Consider the following 21,029-nt stretch of genomic DNA (forward strand, 5'->3'; position numbering starts at 1 on the left):
TGCTCCTGCTGTCTGAGTTTTGACACCAGTCTGATGTCTCCAGAGTGTGGCTTACTAATGTTTGCTTCCCTGCAGGTACAGATATACTGAGTGAAGTGGATTCTGCACACATTTCCATTGACTGTGGTAACTTGATTTATGACTGATATATACTATGTAAAACATATGAGAAAAAAAATAAATAAATAACCAGAGAGACAACGAGATAAATATCCCCACACATCCATACACTCATACAAACGTGCACAACAGCAATGGTGTCATTTGCTCCACATGTCAACAACTGTTACACTCTGACCCCTGAAATAAAATCACTGTGATATAAAATCCAACGTCAATTTACACCTACCAGTGAAATAGATCTATACCTTGATACAATTATGACAACTGCTGTTTGAAACAAAGGGGTTATCTATCAAACATTCCCCCGTTGTGGTTTGTATAAGCTAATTTTGACTTCACAAGAGGTCGACACAGCGAATGGCTCCGTTTGTTTGGAATGACCCCCAATGGATTTGTGTCTCCTCCAGGGATCGAACAAGGGATCTTTCACTGGACAGATAAATGTGTGAACAACTACACTTTAGAGCCACTAATGCAGTTTGTATAGTCAACCTTTTATTTGCCTTGACCAGAGTATTGTTTATAAACTCGAACGTTGGAAATTCATAAATTACAATTTTCATTAGTCATCATCGCCCATACTAAGAAAGGAAAAGAATCCCTTTCTAAACAGACACCTTTTATTGGTTCTTGCCGCCTACAATAAATTACATTTCCACCTAAAATATTTCAAGAACAAGATTTAGCAAATCAAGTAAAACTGTGCAAAATGATTAGTAAAGACTTTCCAGTAAAGACGCACTTAACAAGCCTGGTGTTTAATATAGCCTAAAATGTTATTTTATATTGGAAAAGAAATTTGAGTGGTAGATAAATAAAGTTATCACCCTGACATAACATGAAAACAGTACACACACCAGCTCGTGCGCGCAGCCACACAAGCACAAGCACACTCAAATACTTGAGTGCAAGATTACAGTGTTTAACTACTAAGCTGATGTCAGTGTAATTTTATCAAGTGCTGTAGAAGATCACCTAACTTAGCCCAATGTGACCCTGACTCTGTCCTGTGCTGCCTGTGACTAAGCAATGAGTGGCAGTAAAGGCTTAAGATGACATTATCTTCAGATCTTCAGTCTTTGAAGAAAGAAAAAAAAAAAACATTAAAAACACATGAAAGAGCCACTCTGTAACTGACACTGTTGTTTGGTGACATGTTCTTTCACTGTAATCAACAGAGCAAGTGTAGTTTGCACTGAAACAACTCTGACTGCATTTTTAATCGTGGAGCTGCTCTTTGTTGGGCAGGGATCACACTCGGAGCACACGATTTTATGTTAACACCGTTTTGCTGGTTTGAAAATCAGTTAGAAATAACGGCCTACTAGTACAAACCTTTAGTCTTCACAATAAAAATCTCTGGGGATGTTTTTTCAATAAATGTACAGGGAGTGCAGAATTATTAGGCAAGTTGTATTTTTGAGGAATAATTTTATTATTGAACAACAACCATGTTCTCAATGAACCCAAAACACTCATTAATATCAAAGCTGAATGTTTTTGGAAGTAGTTTTTAGTTTGTTTTTAGTTTTAGCTATTTTAGGGGGATATTTGTGTGTGCAGGTGACTATTACTGTGCATAATTATTAGGCAACTTAACAAAAAACAAATATATACCCATTTCAATTATTTATTTTTACCAGTGACACCAATATAACATCTCCACATTCACAAATATACATTTCTGACATTCAAAAACAAATCAGCGACCAATATAGCCACCTTTCTTTGCAAGGACACTCAAAAGCCTGCCATCCATGGATTCTGTCAGTGTTTTGATCTGTTCACCATCAACATTGCGTGCAGCAGCAACCACAGCCTCCCAGACACTGTTCAGAGAGGTGTACTGTTTTCCCTCCTTGTAAATCTCACATTTGATGATGGACCACAGGTTCTCAATGGGGTTCAGATCAGGTGAACAAGGTGGCCATGTCATTAGTTTTTCTTCTTTTATACCCTTTCTTGCCAGCCACGCTGTGGAGTACTTGGACGCGTGTGATGGAGCATTGTCCTGCATGAAAATCATGTTTTTCTTGAAGGATGCAGACTTCTTCCTGTACCACTGCTTGAAGAAGGTGTCTTCCAGAAACTGGCAGTAGGACTGGGAGTTGAGCTTGACTCCATCCTCAACCCGAAAAGGCCCCACAAGCTCATCTTTGATGATACCAGCCCAAACCAGTACTCCACCTCCACCTTGCTGGCGTCTGAGTCGGACTGGAGCTCTCTGCCCTTTACCAATCCAGCCACGGGCCCATCCATCTGGCCCATCAAGACTCACTCTCATTTCATCAGTCCATAAAACCTTAGAAAAATCAGTCTTCAGATATTTCTTGGCCCAGTCTTGACGTTTCAGCTTGTGTGTCTTGTTCAGTGGTGGTCGTTTTTCAGCCTTTCTTACCTTGGCCATGTCTCTGAGTATTGCACACCTTGTGCTTTTGGGCACTCCAGTGATGTTGCAGCTCTGAAATATGGCCAAACTGGTGGCAAGTGGCATCTTGGCAGCTGCACGCTTGACTTTTCTCAGTTCATGGGCAGTTATTTTTCCACACGCTTCTTGCGACCCTGTTGACTATTTTGAATGAAACGCTTGATTGTTCGATGATCACGCTTCAGAAGCTTTGCAATTTTGAGACTGCTGCATCCCTCTGCAAGATATCTCACTATTTTTGACTTTTCTGAGCCTGTCAAGTCCTTCTTTTCACCCATTTTGCCAAAGGAAAGGACGTTGCCTAATAATTATGCACACCTGATATAGGGTGTTGATGTCATTAGACCACACCCCTTCTCATTACAGAGATGCACATCACCTAATATGCTTAATTGGTAGTAGGCTTTCGAGCCTATACAGCTTGGAGTAAGACAACATGCATGAAGAGGATGATGTGGACAAAATACTCATTTGCCTAATAATTCTGCACTCTCTGTATGAAGAGAAGAGGTTGCATTCAGTAGTTTCTTGCAATATTTGTAAGAAGACCTTATTTGTGTTAATGCTGTGTACAATGCCAAAGTAAAGATTCACAAATGCCAAGGTAACATTATTATGATAACCCTTGTGCAGACGTCTGATAAAGAAAACATGATGGAATTTTCTATCAATTCTTCATGAACAAAATCCACTTTTACAAACTTCTGATAGACACAGAGAAATATTTTACTCTGATCACACATTGCTATCCGTCCCTGTTACAAATCCCCCTTCTGTGTGAAAATTCAAGGCAACTTTTTTGCAGCCTAGATAAATGTTACAATGTTGGAAAGCGGATACAGTAGGCCTTTTTTTATTTTGAACTGAAAAAGCAGAGATGTCACCACTAAAGCTTTGGTGGCTCTGCTCTGTATTCCAGTAATCCATGACAATGTCACTGTAAGCCAGCACACACAGTACTCAGACATGAAACTAAAACAGCCAAAATTACAAACTCTCCTGTATGAAACTGGTGTATGATGGGACAGGATGATTTCACTGCAGCACTTACACTGATCTTATTGCTGTTGCATCATGCATTATGAATACATTTTTACTGATTTCAGAATGAAAGTGAAAGAAGTTTAGGAATGTGTCACAGTTCAAAATTAGATCTCGGTTTCATTAATATGAGAATTCAACCAATTATACCATCTCTACTGTGGCGTGCTCTCTGCGGTCGCAGGCTTTTAGTTATTTGAATGCTGCTGGTGAGTCTGACTTATGGAATGGATATTGTGTGGATTTCCTAAATCCCTCCACTAATGCATTTAATATAACTAAAATAACACATTCATCTTAAACTGGCCTTCAGACTACACTGGCAAAAAGGTTATTAATACTAAGGTTGCAAAGTTATCAGGATGACAGCATGCTATAGGAAATATGAAAAGGTAATGGGGAAAACGGTTATTTCAATTCCATATCACACTGAAAGTGATAATATCAATGCACAAAAGGCTCTTTTCCACTAGTACTTAGAAGGTTCATCTCGACTCTCCTTTATTTTGTTGGGTTGTTTTCCATTAGAACTGAGTATCTACTAATGCGCGTGGTTTCTTATACCTGAAAGTCCTGTGACACGATTTGCATGCAACACAAAAAAAACAGATGACATCAAGATGATGTTTGATTTTTTTGAAGTAACCGCTTTCATGACTCATTGATTCATGAACGCACACAACTGATTGGTCACTGACTGGCCAATCAGTGGCATGCAGTATGTTGATGTCACATTTTAAGATCAACTCAGCTCACTGGCTGAGCAAGTGCCAAAAAAGTACCTGCTACCAGGTAGTACTAGCTAATGGAAAACCCTAAAAAAACGACATGTGTCAAGCCGAGCAGGTACTAGTGGAAAAGGGCTCAAAGAAATTGAGGTAATACATATCAGCCGTACATGCATTTGTTAGATCTTTTCATTTCATAAATGCGGACAACAACAAAAATATTGCCTTAAGGAATCTGAGCCAAAAATCATCATTTTGGGATTTCATATTGCTTTGCCTTTTGTTAGAAGTTTGTAAGTGAAACTGTGAAGCTGTGCTTTTGAAAAACATTTATTTTCAAATGTGCTCAAAGATATTCCTGGAATATCAACCAAATTACACTGGCTCTTTAGAAATTTGGTATGGTAATAATAATGAAATATTTTTTATTATCGTCCCTGCACCTGCAAGGGGCAAGTCCTATACATTTTTTTCTTTAAATAATGTTGATAGTGATTTTTGTATGTATATTAGAGTGTATCATTTCATTTTTAGTCTATATTAGAGATGGCACGATACCACTTTTTTATGCCCGATACCGATATCATTAATTTGGATATCTGCCGATACCGATATAAATCCGATATAGTGTATTTTTTAAACAATAAAACTGTTTTTTTGCTGCATTTTGTATAAGCTCATACTCAAGTTTAAAAAACAAAAAAAACACTAAAGCTTTTAACAACCACATATCGGTTGTTAAGCTTAGTGTGGGAATGCTTTAAAAACGTGTAGAGGTGAAATTACACACTTGCTTTACTTCTCTCTGGGATAACTTTCTGGGAGATGAAATGCCGGTTTGGTAGCGAGGCTCCAAATGCTCAACCAGACCTCCGACGGGTCTCGCACGCCACAGCCGCTCTGTCACGTGACGCATGCTGCTCCGACGTGTTAAGGTTACGAGCTGAAATACGCAATGCCGCAAGTTTTGTGAGGTGCTCTTGTGATATTAATGGATCGGATTACATTTTTTAATTTCTCTCCAATATCCAATCCAGTAATTTAGGTCAGTATCAGACCAATACCAATACGTAATATCGGATCGGTCCATCCCTAATATATATATATATATATATATATATATATATATATATATATATATCCATCCATCCATCCATCTTCATCCGCTTTATCCGAGGCCGGGTCGCGGAGGGCAGCAGCCTAAGAAAAGAGGCCCAGACCTCCCTCTCCCCAGCCACCTCCTCCAGCTTATCCGGGGGAACACCAAGGCGTTCCCAGGCCAGCCGAGAGATATAATCTCTCCAGCGTGTCCTGGGTCTGCCCCGGGGCCTCCTCCCGGTGGGATATGCCTGGAACACCTCACCCAGGAGGCGCCCAGGGGGCATCCTTGTCAGATGCCCGAACCACCTCAGCTGGCTCCTTTCGATGTGGAGCAGCAGCGGCTCTACTCTGAGCCCCTCCCGGATGGCCGAACTTCTCACCCTATCTCTAAGGGAGAGGCCAGCCACCCTTCGGAGGAAGCTCATTTCTGCCGCTTGTATCCGCGATCTCGTTTTTTCGGTCACTACCCACAGCTCGTGGCCGTAGGTGAGGGTAGGGACGTAGATCGACCGGTAAATTGAGAGCTTCGCTTTTACACTCAGCTCCCTCTTCACTACGACGGACCGGTGCAGCGTCCGCATTACTGCAGCTGCAGCCCCAACCCGTCTGTCGATCTCCGGCTCCCTTCTCCCATCACTCGCGAACAAGACCCCGAGATACTTGAACTCCTCCACTTGGGGCAGGAACTCATCCCCGACCCGGAGTGGACACTCCACCCTTTTCCGGCTGAGAACCATGGCCTCAGATTTGGAGGTGCTGATCCTCATTCCTGCTGCTTCACACTCGGCTGCGAACCGTTCCAGTGCGAGCTGGAGGCCCTCACCCGATGAAGCCAACAGAACCACATCATCCGCAAAAATCAGAGATGAGATTCTGAGGCCACCAAAGCAAAAGCCCTCCGCCACTTGGCTGCGCCTAGAAATCCTGTCCATAAAAATGATGAACAGAACCGGAGACAAAGGGCAGCTCTGGCAGAGCCCATCACCCACCGGGAACGACTCCGATTTATTGCCGGCAATGCGAACCAAGCTCTTGCAACGGTTGTATAGGGATCGAATGGCCCGTAGCAATGGGCCAGACACCCCATACTCCCGCAACACCTCCCACAGGACACCCCGAGGGACACGGTCGAATGCCTTCTCCAAGTCCACAAAACACATGTAGACTGGTTGGGCAAACTCCCATGCACCCTCAAGTATCCTCGAGAGGATAAAGAGCTGGTCCAGTGTTCCGCGACCAGGACGAAAACCGCATTGTTCCTCCTGCATAGACTTTCCCAGGGAGGCTGAAGAGTGTGATCCCCCTGTAGTTGGAACACACCCTCCGGTCCCCCTTCTTAAAGATGGGGATCACCACCCCGGTCTGCCAGTCCACGGGTACTGCCCCTGATCTCCACACAACATTGCAGAGGCGTGTCAGCCAGGACAGCCCTACAACGTCCAGAGCCTTCAGGAACTCGGGGCGGACCTCATCAACACCAGGGGCTCTGCCACCAAGGAGTTGTTTAACTGCCTCAGTGACCTCGCCCCCGGAAATTGACGGGCCATTCCCCTCATCCCCAGACTCTGCTTCCTCCTCGGAAGACGTGTCAGTGGGATTAAGGAGGTCCTCGAAGTATTCCTTCCACCGCCTGACAATTTTCTCAGTCGACGTAAGCAGCGCTCCGCCAGCACTATACACAGTGCAGGTAGAGCACCGCTTTCCCTTCCTGAGATGCCTGATGGTTTGCCAGAATCTCTTTGAGGCAGTCCGAAAGTCTTTTTCCATGGCCTCTCCGAACTCCTCCCACACCCGAGTTTTTGCTTCAGCCACTGCCCGAGCCGCATTCCGCTTGGCCTGTCGATACCTGTCGGCTGCCTCCGGAGTCCCACAGGCTAACCAACCCCGATAGGACTCCTTCTTCAGCCTGGTGGCTCCCTTCACCTCTGGTGTCCACCATTTGGTTCGGGGATTACCACCACGGCAGGCACCAACCACCTTGCGGCCGCAGCTCAATGCAGCAGCTTCGTCAATGGAGACGCTGAACATGGTCCATTCGGACTCAATGACCCCAGTCTCCCTCGGAATGCTGTTGAAGCTCTGCCGGAGGTGTGCGTTGAAGATCTCGCGGACTGGGGCCTCTGCTAGACGTTCCCAGCACACCCTCACTACGCGTTTAGGTGCACGAGGTCTGTCCAGCGTCCTCCCCCGCCACCTGACCCAACTCACCACCAGGTGGTGATCAGTTGACAGCTCAGCCCCTCTCTTTACCTGAGTGTCCAGAACATATGGTCGCAGGTCTGGTGATACGATTATAAAATCGATCATCGACCTACGGCCTAGAGCGTCCTGGTGCCACGTGCACTTCTGGACACTCTTATGTTTGAACAGGGTGTTCGTTATGGCCAAACTGTGATTAGCACAGAAGTCCAATAACAAAGCACCGATCGGGTTCAGATCAGGGAGGCCGTTCCTCCCAATCACGCCCCTCCAGTTCTTGCTGTCGTTACCCACGTGAGCATTGAAGTCTCCCAGCAGGACAACAGAGTCTCCAGGTGGAGCACCTTCCAGCGAACTGTCACTCGGCGCATAAGCGCAGATGACAGTCAGGACCCGTTCCCCGACCCTAAGGCGCAGGGAACAAACCCTCTCATCCACCGGGAAAAACCCCAACGTACTGGCAGCAAGCTGAGGGAATATTAGAATACCCACCCCAGCCCGCCGCCTCTCACCAGGGGCAACTCCAGAGTGAGACAGAGTCCAGCCCCTCTCCAGGAGACTGGTTCCAGAGCCCAAGCTATGCGTAGAGGTGAGCCCGACTATAGCTAGCCGGTACCTCTCAACCTCACGCACTAAGTCAGGCTCCTTCCCCACCAGAGAGGTGACATTCCATGTCCCTATTGCCAGTCTTGGCAGCCGGGAGTCAGTCCGCTAGGGCCTCCGCTCCTGGCCGCCACCCGGCACACAATGCACCCGACCCCTATGGCGCCTCCTGCGGGAGGATGGGCCTATGGACTAAGGCCCGGCCACCAGACGCTCGCCCTCGGGCACCCTCGGGTATATATATATATATATATATATATATATATATATATATATGTATGTATATATATATATATATATATATTAGGGGTGCAACGATACACAAAATTCACGGTTCGGTTCGGTTCGATACTTTGGTGTCACAGTTCGATATTTTTTCGATACAAAAAAAATGTTCATGCCTTTTTAATTTGTCATTTATTAAAATTATAAATATATATTTTAACTCAAAAGTACAGTTTTTAAATTTAACCCTAACCCTTGTGCGTGTTTTTTATTTTGACAGCGAATGCGCACCTGCGGACCACTTATGTGCAGCCCTGGTTATTTAGCTCATCATATTGCAGCCACAGAAATTATTTTGTCCATGAAACCATAAAGCTGCACTTTCTTTTTGCCTTATAGTGTGATTTGTCATAACTTCTCCGTTTTGTGGTAAGCTTTTCTTTGGCTGTCACTTCTTCACCCTGACCTGTCTTATTTGGCTCAGCAGAACTAAAATATATATCCTGCTGCTTTTACACACGCACTCACATAAGCTCAGCGATTCTCTGCGCGATCAACCTCTCACATGTTTAAGCTGCGGGAGATTTCACTTGTCATGTTTGCATAGTAAGCTAACGATTAATAAGACAATGTCAGAGGAATTGGTGCACAAATTATCATCACTCACAGATCAGTGCTGTCGCTCTCTATACACAGTTCGCACGATTGCAAAGTGAAAGCAAAAAAACAAGCGCAAATTCAAACGCGATTTCAATATGTCACATATTGACAGTGGCTCACCGATGCCAATGACATAATTACCCAGCTACATTTCTGAAAGAATGCAAAAGCATTGACATATATTTTTCCTTCCTACAATAGCCCGACGGGCAGGGAAGAGATAGATTTTGGTAGCCCGACTGGAAAAATCGCTAGCCCCAGGACGTCAGGCTAGCGATATTGCAAGCCCTGTATCTGATTGAGGAATCACTCATCTTTGGAAAAGAGAGTTTATTACAGAGAAATGTCTCTTTCCAAAATAAAAGCTATACTATCCGCTTCTTCTGGGCTATATTCTCAGCAGCATAAGGAGAATCATGTGCTAACAGCTGTCTAAATGACTCGGCTAAAGTTAGTAGCATGCTTGTTGTTTTTGTCTTTGCACTAGGATGATGTCGGCGTAAATGTGCAGTCATATTCGTTGTGTTCCCACTAGTGCTTTCAGGTTAATCTCGTTGAAATGACCTTAACGCCACAACACGGCAAATCTCCATTAACGAGCTACCGCCGATCGCCCCGTGCATGGGGCTAGACGGCCAACACGTTAACGAGCTAACTGCGCTAACACACTAGTTCACACCCATGTAATTGAGCATTGCGTGGCACATCCAACATACTGTTTTACTTTAGTCCATGACTCGCTTACCTTCAGGGTCATACGTCACATGAAAACCAAAATTATTCCAAACGCCAGATCTGAATGAGGGTGGGGGAGGTCCATGTTGCAAGTAGAGCTTAACTTCTGTCTTGCTAGCTTGCCCTGCGCTCTTCCTTCTGACTATGCTGTCTGTGTTGAGCGCTCAGTGGATCTGTGCTCGACAGTGCAGCCTAGGCGGAGTAGTCAAACGCAGATTCACTGAGCGCTCAACACAGACAGCATCGTCAGAAGGAAAGTTGATAAAATAAATTACAAATGTTGTATTGTTCGATACATATGCGTACCGAACCGAAAGCACTGTATCGAATGGTTCAATATCGATACGAATATCGTTGCACCCCTAATATATATATATATATACATATATATATATACACATGAGGAAATTTTTGGTATTTTCAGCCTTTATTAGGCAATGGAGTACAGAGATTGTACAGGAGAGCAGAAATGGGGGGGAATGACACACAGGAAATCGTCTCGAGTGGATTTCAACCAAGGTCTCTGCAGTGTCATTTGGCATATGGGTCACTTGGTCAGTCAGGTGACCTAAAGCAACACTGACTTGTGTTGGTAGGCTTGATAATATATGCCACTGTGTGCATTTTGTGCTGTACAGATGTGATGCTGGCACAGGTATAGTATTCATTTCATCTTCATTACTCCATGACGTCTAATTCATCAGAACAAGGAGGAAATAAAAGGAAGTACAAGATGATGAAGTGATCATGTATTATTTTATCAAATATGAACATGAATTCATTATGATTCATTTGTTATTTAGAAATGCATTTTACAGTAATTACCAATTCACAATTCAGATGTCCTTATAATAACCCAGAGGATTAAGTATGAGATAATACAGTCATATGAGATAAGCGTCAGCATCTACCATTTGTTTGGTAAAACCAGTGAGATATGATACTAGCTCATTAAAGATGGTAATTATCTTGTTAAACTGCAGTGTGTATGCATGTGTTTGTGTGTGTTTTTTGTTTTAAGGTCATTTAAAGTATCACATGATGAATATAAAGTTGGCTTCAGTTATAAGACATTTTTAGGAAACCCGGGTCACCCCCAGCTGTGCCTGCGATGAATAACATTGTCATCCTGTTTTTCAGTCATCGTGTAGCTAATTACTGTCAAGGTCAGTCATCAGTAAAGGAGAAAGCGGACTGCATGTACATCACCACCTGTGGCACTGTCACTGTGAATGAACAGCCGGGAGGTTCTTGGCATCAGTTCTTCTCTTTTTGTGTTGTTTTTCTTTTCTTTCTTTCTTTTTTTTAAACAATCCGTTAAGATAAAAACCATTAAACGTTGCTAATACCCTGTAGTTTTTTGGATTGCGATTATTTGTTTTTCTCCACACACACACACACACACACACACACACACACACACACACACACACACACACACACACACACACACACACACACACACACACACACACACAAATAAATGACAGGGACATTTAGATGAAGTCGAGGAAAATCTGATAGCCATTTAACATGGTAATTATGGCTGATCAAAAGAAGGATGCAGCACTGTGCACATAATTTCAAGCACAATCAGATTTTTACAAAGAAACAGTGTCTTGTTCCGAATTTTTGCAAGTACATTGCTAACCAGTGGAGTTTTAATTTATGAGTAACAGAATCTATCTACTTTTTCTATCTCATGCTTAGAATAAGCACTTTTGGTACAGTCTATTCACCTAACTGATTGTCTTCAACCTTCTGTTAAACCAATGAGAAATCTCTGTCATGCCACTGTTGTATTTTTTAAAAGATTACCTTTTTCTGCTGGTTTCAGCTCTCATTTCAGTTTCACATTGATGCTGTTCTCCTCCTTACTATTTATCCTCCAGTCCTCGTGAGTTCTTTGACTCTGCTCATTAGCAGTTCTTCTCCACATCACATTCATTGAGATCTAAATCATTACTCCTGCACCACCACCATACCACCAATGCTGGGATATTTTTGGAGAAGCGCTTTTCCCCTCCTTAAATACGTTCCTACATTTCCTTATTGTGTGCCCCATGTCAAATAAATCGTTTTACTTTCCTTCGCTTGAGTCATTGCTGATTTAAATTTCAATTCACGGTCCAAGGGTTAGGACTTCATATACACAAAGACCTTCAATGAAAGTTTATACAAAACTCTCGGTTAGTGTTCTAACTTTACCTTGAAGCAGGGACACGGAATAAAGGGACAAGTAATTTTCTGTCTAAATTTACAAGTGTTTCAGCCTTTTGCATCAGAGACTCCTCTGTCACTGCATTCTGCTCCGATTCATCCAAACATGAGAGAGGTTAGTGGACACATAAAGGATGTACAGGCTTGTTTGGCTCTGGATGAGGCAATAGGCCAGAGTAGTCAGGACTATCAAAAGTGGAGGGGGGTGCTGCCTCAGAGAGCTGGGTTTTGAAAATGGGCTTGGTGGTGCTCAGTGGGATTTCTGCATCATCTGACAGCTGAACAAAGTTCCTTTGGCAGACAGAGCCCAGTTACAAGCCACTGTTTGATGTAGTCTCTGAATCCAAAAACATTAGAGCCAGAACACAATTGCATAAAGAAACAGACTAAGTAGCAAAGCTAAAACAAGTAATTGAATGAAATACTGCATATGGAAAAACCACACACCAACCCACTGAAGGTGGGTGAAAAACTGGCTGTGTCAGGTTGTTGTAAATGTGTGCGCATGTGGTGGAGGGTGAAGAATTTTGATCTCGTTTCAGCGTAAAAGCAAGAAGTGTGTGACTGCACTGTGTTGTGACATGGGAAAACTGTGTTGTTTTCTCTCTCTCTTTCTCAACTGGGAACGTGTTGCTTTGGACATGGCCGGAAGCAATTTAGAACCATATTAATTCTCACTCTGTCAGAGCAACAAATACACACAGATGCATTTCAACAAAAAAATACACCTGTTCAACTGCTTGGTGAAGCAGTACATCTCTCTCTCTCTCTCATAGGCTGAGGACTAGGGAGTGTCAGAACTGCTATCCGGGATGACACAACGAACATCCACGAGTACATCAGCTTAGTGAATACCTCAGGAAAGAGAAATCCAAGAAAGATCCATAGAGGCTGGGGTCCAGGCAAGACCCCAGGTGCAGACTGTGTAAAGACGCCCCTGAGACAATTTAGCACATAACAGCAGGGTGCAAGATGCTAGTTGGCAGGGCATACATGGTACGCCATAACCAAGTGGCCAGCATAGTATACAGGAACATTTGTGCCGAGTATGGCCTGGAAGTCCCGAGGTCAAAATGAGAGACGCCCCCAAGGGTGGTTGAAAATGACCTAGCTAAGATCGTGTGGGACTTCCAGATAGAGACGGACAAATGGTGGTGGCTAACCAACCGGACATAATGGTGGTAGACAAGCAGAGAAAGACTGTAGTGATAAACGTAGCGATACTGAATGACAGCAACATCAGGGTCAAGGCGCACAAGAAGCTGGATAAATATCAAGGGCTCAGAGAAGAACTAGAGAAGATGTGGAGGGTGAAGGTAACAGTGGTCCCCGTGGTAATCGGATCGCTTGGTGCATTGACGACCAAGCTAGGCGAGTGGCTCCAGCAGATCTGGGAACAGCACCTGAGATGGGAGCTTCAGGGTCCCAGAGGCCTAGGTACCACTACTTATATAGATAGATAGATATGTACATCTGATGTGTTATGATCAGATCATTGCCCTCTGCATAACCCAAGTGCTTCAGGTCATGAACTGATGGCTGGACATCTTCCTTCAGAATTTTCTGGTAGTGAGCAGAACTCATGGTTCCATCAACTATAGCAAGTCATCCAATTCCTGAAGCACACTACCACCACCATGTTTCACTGTTGGTATAATGTACTTTTTATGAAATACTGTGTTAATTTGACAGATTTAATGACATGCTAACCTTCCAAAAAGTACAACTTGCGTCTCATCAGTCCACAAACGATTTCACCAAAAGTCTTGGTGACCATCAAGACGTGTTGTGTTCTTTTTGTTCTGCAGTAGTTTTCACCTTGAGACTCTGCTATTGATGCCAGTTTTGCTTCAGTTGTTGTTCGGGGGTCTTTTGTGACTTCCTGGATGAATCACCGATGCACTCTTTGAGTAATTTTGGTAGACTGACCTCGCCTGGGAAAGTTCACCACAGTTCCAAGTTTTCTCCATTTGTTAATAATGGCTCTCACCATAGTTTGTTGGAGCCTCAAAGCCTTAGAAATGACTTTATAACCCTTTCTAGACTGATAGATATCAGTGACTTTCTTTGTCAGTTGTTTCTTTAGAGGCATGATGCGTTACTTTTTGAGATCTTCTCACAGCAGCATATTTTCTCTCTTCAAATGTGCCTTACAAAAATGCACTGCATTTCTTTCTTGTTCTTTAGTTTATACATCTTTGTCGGAGCCTACTCTGACAACCAAGTGCATTTGATGTTTATCATCTATCTGACTGTTGTGTATAACTCTTTAGTTTATGAGTGCAGTCTGACTTAGTGACTTTTTTGTTATTTGTTTGCTTTTTGACACATTTTGTTAACATAAAAGGATGCTAAAGTTCAGTGAACTTAGATTTTATATACACATACAAATTTATACTCATTAGACTTTAGGGAAGTAACATGCTAGTCAATGCAGTTAGTCCAGTTCTTTACATAATTGTATTTCACTGAGGACAGAGTTAAGAGCCATGCCATCTAAAAGGGAAGAACTGCCAGTGCCACATAGAGGTTTCATCTCTGATATAGCTACCCACCTGGAATACTTCATCAATATCCTGTGTTTACAGAAAAAAAAGGTATATACAACATAATCAAAATAAGAAGTTCAAAGTTCTATGTTTGCACTCTTTCAAAGTTCAAAATGTTGTGCGTGTTTAGCATGTTCAAAAGACTAGATAAGTCAAAAGAGTGTGGGGTGAAACTAAAAGCAAATCATCAAATTCTGAATTAAAACTCTAGTCATTAAAGCAAAATGCATCTGCAGAGAAGACCACCGAAATTAAAAAGAGTCTGGCTGAGGGAATTATGAAAGTCTCTGTGGTTTACAAAAATACATCCAACGCTTAAACTAAAGTGCCCGTGTGGTTCAAAACATGCCAGATACTGAAAGTACAATGAACTTTGGACAGTTCAACGATATGCAATATGGAAAAAGCAGCCATTAAGGCCAATCATTGGCAATGTCTTCTATCCAGCCAACAATAACAAGCTTGGCTGTTTCAAGCAACAACAAAAAATAAGCAGAGAAAGAGCAAGCTGTCTCAGACTTGAAAGTTACATGCATTTATATAAATGGGGTTAGCAACGTGGAATTAAAGATTTTAATATGTAATGGCAGGCTTGTGTTCTTAATGCCTTGAGCTATTGTACCTCCATCATATTATATGGAGAAATACAAAGAGTTTTCTAAGTTCATCCATTCTGCTGAGTAAATCATCCCTCCAACCAAACAATCAGCCCTAAAGCTAAAAAACATGGACAAGTCATGCTAATAATTCAGAATATTTACACAAATAAACTTTGCATCATACAAAAGCATACTTCAAGGAGCTATAACCTAGTGTGACACCCACGGTCCTCTTGTCACATGCCCCACTGAACATGATGACGCTCCCCTTTTTGTTTACCCAAGCTGCAGTTAGTACAAGCTCCTTTAAAATCATTGTTTGAACAAAGTGGATCTTTTCTTGATACTGTGGAGTAAACTCAGACTGCACAACCCTTCACGAGGCTACTGTCATTACGGGTTTAAGTGTGAAGGAAACAGGACATTTCCTCTGTTCCTCAGATCATTACTGTGGATATTAAAATACTAAGGAAGAGACACAACAAATACGAAAATTTAAATTAATAAACTCCATGTCCGCTTGTGACCCTTTCAAACTGAGACAACCTCCATCTGCTAGAATTCCCGGTCCATTGTGGACGTGAAATCATGTCTTGCTGTTTCCACTCTGGGGTGTAAGTGTTTCCGCCAACCCCTATCTCAATGCTTTCCGAGATGCCCATCAACATTATCGCTGCGGCAGGCCAATTAGTTATCATCTGCCTTGTTTTCTCGGACTCAAACAGTGGGACGTCATCTGATTCAATAAATGATTTTAATAATGGGCCTGCAATCAAAGATGCTTCTAATTTTGAGACATATTTGAGCCCTCAAATCAAGTTCAGTCTGCTGACGATACACCATAACTGATAACCACTTCGTTATTAAAAGCTATTTATGAATTACAAAATAAATAATGATATTATGTGTATATTATTACCATATATACCATATATTATATTATATTATGTATGAGCATCACTGATAGCTAGAAAGTCTGATTCTTATATAACATTTTTTTAATAGATTTTCTTATTGACAATATGAAAAACACTCATGACGCAAGATTTAAAAATATTGTCAACCAGGTAAAAAAAAAAGTACACAGACACACATCAAGACAGCTTCTTTGTTAGAGCATGCCATCACTGTCCTCTGGTATGACTGCTAACTGCACGCTGAGGAAAAAAGTGGGAAAAGGAATATCCACACTTCAAAGAGTTTTCCACATATCTGCGTGATCCTCGGTCCACAGTTCACTTTTACGTCTGACACTAAGTGAAAAATTATCACACAGAATCCTGAGATATGGCTGCAAATGTGATTTGCGACGGCACTGTGATCTTAAATGTTGACCATCAAATTTTAATCAGTTCATCCTCGAGTCTAAGTGAAGCATTTGCTCCAGTTGTAATGAAATTCCATCCTGGAAACTGTAGGATATCACATTTATGAGAATGGAGTGAGGTGAAGTCAAAGTGACCTTGAGCTTTACACTATAAGATCTAATCTTGATTACTAACCTAATTTAAACTAATTCAATCTCTTAACTCCAAGCATAAGCACAAATACTTGCTATTAAACAAATAAATAATGAATATCAAATACTAAAAAAATAAATATTTAAGCCACTTCTCAAAAAGACTCTTCATGGGTTGCGTTAGGACCAAAAAAAAAAAAAAATCACAGTGACCTTTTGACCTTTGATCACCCTTGAATCAAGCCAAATGTTTGTTCCAAATTTAAAGAAACTCACTCCTGATGTTTAAAACACACCAGGCTCATGACAATGTGACAGAGATATACAGTGGGGCAAAAAAGTATTTAGTCAGCCACCGATTGTGCAAGTTCCCCCACTTAAAATGATGATAGAGGTCAGTAATTTGCACCAGAGGTACACTTCAACTGTGAGAGACAGAATGTGAAAAAAAAATCCATGAATCCACATGGTAGGATTTGTAAAGAATTTATTCGTAAATTAGGGTGGAAAATAAGTATTTGGTCCCCTCAAACAAGGAAAATCTCTGGCTCTCACAGACCTGTAACGTCTTCTGTAAGAAGCTTTTCTGTCCCCCACTCGTTACCTGTATGAATGGCACCTGTTTGAAACTAAACTGTATAAAAGACACCTGTCCACAGCCTCAAACAGTCAGACTCCAAACTCTGCCATGGCCAAGACCAAAGAGCTTTCGAAGGACACCAGGAAAAGTATTGTAGACCTGCACCAGACTGGGAAGAGTGAATCTACAATAGGCAAGCAGCTTGGTGTGAAAAAATCAACTGTGGGAGCAATCATCAGAAAATGGAAGACATACAAGACCACTGATAATCTCCCTCGATCTGGGGCTCCACGCAAGATCTCATCCCGTGGGGTCAAAATGATCATGAGAACGGTGAGCAAAGATCCCAGAACCACACGGGGGGACCTGGTGAATGACCTGCAGAGAGCTGGGACCAAAGTAACAAAGGTCACCATCAGTAACACACTACAACGGCAGGGAATCAAATCCCGCAGTGCCAGACGTGTTCCGCTGCTGAAGCCAGTGCATGTCCAGGCCCGTCTGAAGTTTGCCAGAGAGCACATGGATGATACAGCAGAGGATTGGGAGAATGTCATGTGGTCAGATGAAACCAAAGTAGAACTTTTTGGTATAAACTCAACTCGTCGTGTTTGGAGGAAGAAGAATACTGAGTTGCATCCCAAGAACACCATACCTACTGTGAAGCATGGGGGTGGAAACATCATGCTATGGGGCTGTTTTTCTGCCAAGGGGACAGGACGACTGATCCGTGTTAAGGACAGAATGAATGGGGCCATGTATCGTGAGATTTTGAGCCAAAACCTCCTTCCATCAGTGAGAACTTTGAAGATGAAACGAGGCTGGGTCTTCCAACATGACAATGATCCAAAACACACCGCCCGGGCAACAAAGGAGTGGCTCCGTAAGAAGCATTTGAAAGTCCTGGAGTGGCCTCGCCAGTCTCCAGACCTCAACCCCATAGAAAATCTGTGGCGGGAGTTGAAAGTCCGTGTTGCTCGGCGACAGCCCCAAAACATCACTGCTCTCGAGCAGATCTGCATGGAGGAATGGGCCAAAATACCAGCTACTGTGTGTGCAAACCTGGTAAAGACCTATAGTAGACGTTTGACCTCTGTTATTGCCAACAAAGGTTATGTTACAAAGTATTGAGTTGTATTTTTGTTATTGACCAAATACTTATTTTCCACCCTGATTTACGAATAAATTCTTTACAAATCCTACCATGTGGATTCATGGATTTTTTTTTCACATTCTGTCTCTCACAGTTGAAGTGTACCTCTGGTGCAAATTACTGACCTCTGTCATCATTTTAAGTGGGGGAACTTGCACAATCGGTGGCTGACTAAATACTTTTTTGCCCCACTGTATATATAATGATACAACACAGTGGTGAGAAAAACTGAAAAATTTAAAGAAAAATAAAAGGGATTAAAAAATGTAAAGGCTTATGATGTGTAAATGACATTCTTTTTGTTTTTAAATTTATAAAATGCAGGGGAAAGAAATCCACATTTGTGCTCCACATTGCTTCATGTCACCCCTCAAACATCCACCAGATGTCCTCAGTCTGTCTTCCTGGTTATGACCACATGACAATCACACCCACCTCACCTGTTCCCAATTAACCAATCAATGCTTGCACCTGCCTCTTGGCTCTGTATGCTTATCACCTGCAACAATGAAATGCAGAGATAAATACTAGCAGAAACATTGCATAGAAAAAGATCTATTGATCGACTCGTGATCTGCTCTACAGAATTATTTAGCAAATCGCAATTATTTCTAGAAGATGGCAGTAATGCAATTCCCCGGTTGCCAGAGGCTGTAAAACTTTAAAGAAGAAAATAAGTTGTGCTTTGTCAAATTTTCATTTTTACCCATATCATTCTGGCTTCTGCTTTTTCCGCACTTGTTGCTAATATACATTTGTCTGTTTTCTATCTATCCTACATTTTGAAATAATCCTCTCAATTGTTTCTGTCTATACTTTGAATTAGGCAATAAATTCGAGAAACTTGTGGAAACTGCTAGTTTGGCTAGGAATGCTGAGGTCGTACGCCGATGTAAACCCTTTCCCATCCTTTCTCGTCTCGTTCTCACACTGTATACTTGGCTCTATATCCTCAGCCTGGATTGTCAAGCGGGCATAATTAAAAATTAAAAAACACTCTTTATCTTTTTGTTCAGACTCTTTTTTGTTCATCTTAAATTCATTGTTTTCTGAATAAGTGAACAAGAAAGTTCCGTTAGCCAATGTGCAATTAACTCAGAAAAGGAAGGAGGTGAGTCAGAAGTTTAAAACTTGGCTCGTGTGAAGCCTATAAGACACAGTCACAGCTCATTGTCTTTGAACTTTTAGGGCAGAACAATGACACGGCTAGAAGCAATTCCAGAGAAGTGCAAAGGAAGACAAGTGAGCCTTCAGAGGGAATATCTATGTTAGCTTAATGCTAATATTATGTGGGAAACAATTGCATCTGCATTCACAATGGACACAGACAGCAATAACTGTCAGCGACAAAGAATTTCTGGTGGTTTGAGCACATGAAGAACGCCATAATCATCTTGACTCACAGGCCGACCTTTGTTGCTGGCAAGCAAGCAACAAGTATACCATATATACACGTATGCTCCTGTGGCATCTATGATATAATGAAGGACATACATGGTGACTAGTGCATTTAAGTCTCATTGAAGATATTTAGAAATTCTTTGATGAAATTATATATCTTTTCTTTTCCTCCCTCTCCATCTATATAGCACAGATATATAAGCAAACATCTGTTTAAGAAAAGAAATAATATAAGATCCCATTTTCATCATTGCAAGCCTGAAATCAGACAACGTCAAGAGCCCGATTTCATTGCAGTCATTGAGGGAGGGAAGGAGTGTTTGTATGTGTGGGAGAGAGAGAGACAGTGAGAGAGAGAGAGAGAGAGAGAGAGAGAGAGAGAGAGAGAGAGAGAGAGCGCTAGAGATATGGGGGGTGGAGGGGGTTCATTAAAGCCCCTGGTTTAAGCCCAGCCCATTCTGGATATGTAAATGTCTGAGGCACAGAGAAAAACACAGCAAGAAAAAAGCAGTGAGGGAAGATGTGAGAGCGAAGAGGAGGAGGGGAGCAGCATGAACAAGTGAGAGAGCGATCAAGGGAAAGAGAGCAAGAGAGTGAGGGAAAGGGAGCGAGCACTCTGAATTGTGAGTGGCTTACGACACTCAGTGAACAGAAGGTGCTTCTGCATGCGCTGTCAGTGTACTGGTCTGCTGCAAGGGATTGCGCGCTCCTTTGCTTCCCACATTTACCGCCCCTGCCTGCCTACCAGCACCAGCCTTCAGCAGCCTCTTCCAGCTGGCTGAGAAGACACCCAGAGAGCAAGGGAGTAAACGAAACCTGCGAGCCACGGGGGATGCGAGCGGCTACCGAACCAATATGAGCCACTCAGATGACGAGGAATACTGTTACACAAGAAAACAGTGAACAGGGTTCATCTCTTTATATCCTGTTTTGTTTTTTTGTTTTTCCCTTGCGTCCGTCACTGAAATCATGATTAAGTGCTTGAATGGATCTAAACCTTACAAGTCAGTGATTTCTTCAAGCGATGGACGATAACACATTTTGACAGATCTTTTGAAACTTAAGCGGGAGGGAAAGGAGGAAAGAGCTGAAGACCGATTATTTTAAAAAAGAAAAAAAAAGATTCTTGCTTATTTTTTTCTTTCGCTGGTTGTCTCTTCTTCCCTCTGATCGTTGCAGCAGAGGACTGCGGAGGAGCAGGAGAGACAGAGCTCATGCAGACAGG

The 21,029-nt window shown here is 42.5% G+C and overlaps 1 protein-coding gene across 1 annotated transcript in view; it reads right to left on the reverse strand.

Annotated features, from left to right (window-relative positions):
* ctnna2 (catenin (cadherin-associated protein), alpha 2) overlaps positions 1-21,029 on the reverse strand; it is a 340,484-nt gene that overhangs the window by 111,506 nt on the left and 207,949 nt on the right. The window lies entirely within an intron of this gene.

Source organism: Rhamphochromis longiceps, linkage group LG6 (assembly GCF_057381845.1).
Source record: "Rhamphochromis longiceps isolate RC_006_pf linkage group LG6, R_longiceps_female_GT1.1, whole genome shotgun sequence".
Taxonomy (NCBI): Eukaryota; Metazoa; Chordata; class Actinopteri; order Cichliformes; family Cichlidae; genus Rhamphochromis; species Rhamphochromis longiceps.